The sequence below is a fragment of the Colobus angolensis genome, unplaced genomic scaffold (assembly GCF_000951035.1).
Source record: "Colobus angolensis palliatus isolate OR3802 unplaced genomic scaffold, Cang.pa_1.0 Scaffold26, whole genome shotgun sequence".
Lineage (NCBI taxonomy): Eukaryota > Metazoa > Chordata > Mammalia > Primates > Cercopithecidae > Colobus > Colobus angolensis.
The window spans coordinates 19,260,452-19,266,451 of NW_012115821.1; the positions used below are offsets into that span (position 1 = coordinate 19,260,452).

The window sequence follows — 6,000 nt, forward strand, 5'->3', positions numbered from 1 at the left end:
ACTAGCCCCCTCTCCCCAGGTGGTCCTGAGGTTCCAATGATGTGGCGTGCCAGCTCCTGTGCTAGACTCACGTTGAGAATGCCAAATGACTGACTTTTTTTTTTTTTTTTTTTTTTTAATGTGGCAGGGTCTCGCTCTATCACCCAGGCTGGAGTGCAGTGGCACAATCTTGGCTCACTGCAACCTCAACCTCCTGGTCTCAAGTGATTCTTGTGCCTCAGTCTCCTGAGCAGCTGAGATTACAGGTGTGCACCACCACGCCCAGCTAATTTTTGTATTTTCAGTAGAGATAAAATGTTGTCCAGGCTGGTCTCAAACTCCTGACCAAGTAATCCACCGCCTCGGCTTCCCAAAATGCTGGGATTACAGGTGTGAGCCACCATGCCCAGCCTGAAGAGTGACATTTTTTAATCTCTTGTTTTGTGCCTTATAGTTCAGGTGATTCTCACATTACTATTGTGCCCATTACACAGCTGAAAAAACTGAGGCCTGGAGATATCCTGGAAGGAAGAAATGGCAAAGGTAGCAAGGAACTCTGTGTCTCCTGGCTGAAAGGCCTAAGCATTTTTTCTGAAGGCCAGCTCAAGCCTCTAAGAAAGATTCTGCTCCCCAGATGTGAGCCCCTCCCCCAGCTGGAGACCCCCATCACCATTCCCTGGGGGTAGAGGCATCCTTGGCTTTATCTTTTTGTCTGTACTTTAAATTATTTCTAATTTTAATCTAAACTGTGCCAGTTAAATGGTGTCAGCGCCCTGCAGTCACAGCTCTGAATCACCCCCCACCCCTCTCTCCCCCATCGCTGCTACTGACACTAAGGGCTGGTGAGGGAGGGGCTGTCATGCAGGCTGAACAGGGCTGGGTATTAGGGGCTCTGTCTGGGCATCCTCCCTCCCTCAGGCTGCTTGGTCAAGGAGATGGGAAGGGGCAACAGACAGGCAGGAAATTGGGTTGGATACTGTCTGGGCTTTCTTTAACCCCAGCTCCCAGGAGAATGGGAACCACATAGCCGGGGGTGGTGAGAACATAAGACTTCGCATGTGCTGTGTTCTCACTATGGGCCAAGACTGTGTTAAAGGACCTTTAACATAGGACCTTCTGTCCTCACAACTTTCTCCATTCTGCAGATAAGGACATTCAGCCTTGAGAGGCCTAGCCTGGGTCTCTTGCTCTTAACAGGCACAAGCAAGTATTGGAGCCCAAATCATTCTTGGATCCAGAGCCCGAGGTCTTGGTCACAACACTGCTAACCCCAAGACTTGCCCTCTAGCCCTCTCCACGTGCACACCCACATCCTCATGGTCTCCCACACACTCACACACCCACACTGGGCTCTCACCTTCCCTCCCAGCACTGTCACCACACACCTTGTCACACCCCCTCCTGCCGCTAACACCCACGCCCAGGCACTCTCCGTTCCCCACAATCACAGTCACTCCCCAAGCATAGACTGTCCCACCAGTCACACACTCCTACCGTGACCACACACTGCCAGGCTTACCCCAGTACTGTCCCATCACATAGCCCTCACACCACCCCTCAGCCAGGTACAGCTGCCCAGACACCCCCACACCTCTCTGTCTCACACACACACACACACACAACTGCACACATCACACACGCGCCATACAGCCTCTCTCTGCTGGCCTGCCCACCACGCCCCAGCTCACTCCACAGTAGGAACGAGGAAACCCCAGGGATCAGTCCCCTCCCTTAGTGACCAGGTGAGCCTGGTCACAGAAGCTCAGTGGCTCAGGGAGAGCCACACATGAGTACACGCACATACACACACTCATACAGATACACTCACACATGAGCCTGGTGGGCAGGCACCCAACACCAGGGGCTTCCACAATTAACAGATCTAAGGTACTCTTGGCCAGTTGGTCACCGTGATATACCCAGTATGCAACACTGAAATCTCCAGACACACAGGGACACACACACTGGCAGACAAGGACACACACACACACACACAAGAGTCTGGTGACAACAAAAACACCAAGAATGGTACACACAGTTGCAAAAGACACACACAGAGCCTCAGGACACAAACAGACATACACACATACACACAAGCAAGCCACACATGCGAAAAAGGACACACATGCACAGGCAAGTCCCACAGTGGCAGACAGCACAGAAGCTGACACAGACACACGACATACCCACACACCCAGATACCAGTGACTTAGCACAAGGAGACAGCGTCCATGCATACAGGGTAGGCATCAGAGAAGGGGACCCCCCCACACACACTCACAGCAAATCCTTCTGACCAGGTTTAAGTGGGGGCTCAGTGGGGCTCTCCCGTGCCCCAAGAGTGAGGGAATTGGGGAAGTGGGAGCAGTTCCGATGGTGCTCTCCTTCTGCCTCTCCACCACCAGCCAGGAGGACTCCCCCCTCCCTCCCCTCACCTGGCGGAGCCCCCACAACGCAAGTGGCATCTGGGTTGGGGGCGGGTGCAGACCGCACCGGGGAGGGGCCACCCTGGGAGGGGTCTCAGAGGGGCGGAGGGGTGGGGCGGTAAGGGGGATGGTGGAGACTGGAGCCACGCCCAGCCCAGAGACGGCTGAAGGGACCGAGAAAGACTCTTGAGACTGAAAGAAGAGACAGCGAGGAGGAGGCGCCGCGCGGGTCGGGCCTCCAGGGACCCAGGGGCGGGAGGCGAGGCCCGGCGGGCGGCCAGGCCTGGGCTCCGCGGTAGAGCGGATAGGCGGCTGGACCGGCAGGGGGCGGCAAGCGTGGGCCGGGGGCGCGGCTCCGGGAGAACGGGATCGAGGGGGCGGCCGGCAGGGGTAAGGGTGGGGGTGGGGCGATGGAGCACGCGGAGGGCGAGGGACGGACGGATCGGGTCTTGGAGAGGCGCGCAGGGGGAGAACACAGAGTGGGTGGCGACAGACGGACGGTCACAGGGCCCGGGAGATAGTTGGGAGGGACGGACGGGCCTCTCGGAGGAGCGGGAGACACACGGGCGGGCGGACAGAAAGACCTCAGCCCCCACTATCTGGCGGAGGGACGGACAGACAGACGGACGGGAGGACGGAGTCACCGGCAGGTCTCGGCGCGGCGGGACTTTCGCTGACCGCGGCTCAGTTTCTCAATTTCGGAAACGGGAACCGGGCCGAGGAGGGGAAGGAAGGGCGTCGCGCCCTCGGGGTAGCCCCGATCCCGCGCCCGGTCCCGGCCCTAACTCACCTCCCGGCGCAGGGGCAGGCGTCAAGGGTCGCGGCGGCGGTGGCGGGGGGGCGGCTCCTTGGCGCGCGCGGACGGGGGTCGGCGCGGCGCTGACTGGGACGAGCCCAGCGGCCAGTGAGGTGTGGCCCGGGCCTCGGCACGGCGGGCAGGCGCCGGGGGTCGCTCGGGGGATCTGGGCTGCAGCCTCTTCGGGCTCCGGCGCCGCGGCACACGGAAGTGCGAGGGGGCGGGGCCGCGCGACCTCACCCAGGTGCCGCCGGCCCCCCCCCCGCCAGGCCCCGCCCCTGTCAGGCCCCGCCCCACCAGCTGCAACCAGGGACTGTGTCCCTCTGCCTCTTTCTGCGCGGGACACTGAGTCTCCCAGCCCCTCTGCCCTCCGTGGCCCGCTTCGCATCCTCCTGCCATTACGCGCAGCCAGCCCTCAGAAGGGGCCCATTTTACAGAGAAGGCCGCTGAGGCCCGATGGGGAGGCGCCCCCCGCCCGCTGGGGCCTGGGAGGTACCGGCGGGGGTTCCCCCGCTCCCCACACCCACGCCCGGGACTCCCCACTGGCCAACTGGCCTGCCTCTCCTGGCCCCACTCCTGCTCTTCCTGTTGGCTGGAACTCGGACGCGGCCGGGCTCGGTGCCCGCCGCCAAGCCTGCTGTCCCGGCTCTGCCCCAAAGACTGAGCTGGTTACACTCCAGGGCCAGCGGTTCTCGCTGGTCGGCCGCTGCACTGCTCCTCAGGCGGTTCTGGGACCTGCCCCTACCCCGACTGGCAGTTGCCCCTACCCCGATTGGCAGTCTTCTGCTCTCCTGCCCCCATCTTCGAGACCTCTCTATTGCTCCTGGCAGGCGCCTGAGCCTCCTTTCCAGACGTGGAACTTTGTTATCAGCCATAACTCATTCATTCATTCATTCATACACTCATCCATCTATTCATCGAGTGTCCCCTAGGCTCAAAGTCTAGGGACCAGTTGGGGTTCTAGGGTGTCCATTCCCCTGTCCCCAGAGCTCAGAAAGCCAAGACATTATCCTTATACTGATCCAAAGAAATGTCACTTCCCAGGAGACAAAAAAGAGGGTTCCAGGTCCTGGGGAACCACCTAGAAGAGATAGGGAAAGTCTAAACACAAAGGATGGAAGTGGGGGACAATCCCTGAGGTGGCCTGAGCTGAGAAAGGGGCTTGTGACAGAGACAGGTTATTGGACTTTGGTCTTCTCATGGAGCAATGAGAAGGTGGTGAAAGCTGTTACAACCAGTCAGGACGACAGGCTCTAGAGGACTCCTGCGGGATAGATGGGGCAGAGGGAGGGCAGGGCAGAGGACAGGCTGGATGGGGGACAGAAGGGCTGCCATGTTGTCAGCCACCTGGGTTGAGATTGGGGAAGATGGATGGGGAGAAAAGGTCAGACCAGGTGGGTTCCAGGACTATCCTTTGGGAAAGACATTTTTCTCTTCACACCCAGGCCTTGAGCATGCTGTTCTCTGGGCCTGAATGCCATTTCCCACCCCACCCCCAAACCTCTACCTGCCCTGGTTGTGTCCATTCAAATGCCCCTCCTCCCTGATGCCCAGTTGTAACGCACAGCACTTCCCTGAGCGAAGGACCATATTCATTAGCATGTTCTGTGTCCTGATACCATCCCACCCCACCCATCATGCCCCATGGCTTCCCTGGGGTTGGACTGGAGGAAAGGGTGCACAAGGTGAGCCTTAAGTGACCTTTGCCCACTTGGCATCAGGTTTCCTTCTGGCTCCTCCTTCAGGTCCACAGTCAGCCAACCCAGCCTCTCCCTCAACATAAACAATAGGCCCACCCCGTGCCAGGGACTGCAGCCAGAGGGAGGACCGACCCTTGCAGAGCTCCAGGTCCAGCCACCAGACCTTTGTGGCCTCCAGGTCCAGCCACCAGACCTTTGTTCCCACTCCTTGTGGTTCCCCTTGGAAGAAGGAAATGAATAATCATGGCTATCGCTGATAGGGGCTACCCAGCACCAGGCTCTGTGCTGGGTGCTGGATGTGTGCAATCTGAACAGTTAAGAGGTGAGGGCTGCTGTTAGTGCCAGTTTTGGTGATGAGCAAACAGGCTCAGGGAAAGGAGAAGAGACTTGCCCCAGAATACACAGCCAGTCAGTGGCAGAGGCGGACTCAGACCGAGGTCTCTCTGGCTCCAAAGCCCATAGTTTACATCAGGGATCTCAATTCCAACACCACTGACCTTTGGGACAGATGATTCTTTGCTGTGGGGGCTGCCCTGTGCACTGTAAGGATGTTTAGCAGCATCCCTGGCTTCTGCCTACTGGATGCCAGTAGTACCTCCCTGCTTTAACTTATGACAGACAAAAATGTCTCCAAACATCGCCAAATCTCCGCTGCAGGGCAAAATTACCCCTTGTTGAGAATCACTGCTTTGACATATACTGGTGTTACAGGAACAAGATTTACATTAGACAACAGGAAGCACTTTCCTGATCCTCAGGATATGCAGACTTGTGAGCTCAGGGGCTGCAAGCATACACGGGCTTCAGCCAATCTTTCTCCTCTGGAGAAAGGGGAAGTGTGATGTACTCAGAGTGGGGCAGAGGGGCTAAGGCTGTGCTAGCTATGCTGTGGCAAGGGCAGAGAAGGGATGAAGGTAGGCTTCCCTCCAGGCCTTAGGTCCCAGGGCCCCAGGGAGAACAGGTTTGCACGAGGTCCAGGGAATCCAGAGTCCAGGCCAAGCTTGACTAGAACCAACCTGCATCTTGGAGCTGCTTCTGGGTGCCACACTGGTGGGCCAGGGCAGGGTCCTGATAAGCTGGTATCTGTGTCCCCATAATC

General features: G+C 58.4%; 1 protein-coding gene across 3 annotated transcripts in view; it reads right to left on the reverse strand.

Moving 5' to 3' along the window:
- Positions 1-3,425, reverse strand: part of PRKCD (protein kinase C, delta) — a 36,367-nt gene extending 32,942 nt beyond the window's left edge. For 2 of the 3 annotated variants that reach the window (XM_011947291.1, XM_011947290.1), the window contains exon 1: positions 3,196-3,425. The gene's annotated coding sequence lies outside the window, so the exon portion shown is untranslated. Of the gene's footprint in view, positions 1-3,049; positions 3,105-3,195 lie in introns of those variants that run through there. The other variant, XM_011947292.1, reaches the window with a different exon arrangement.
- Positions 3,426-6,000: the final 2,575 nt, after the last annotated feature.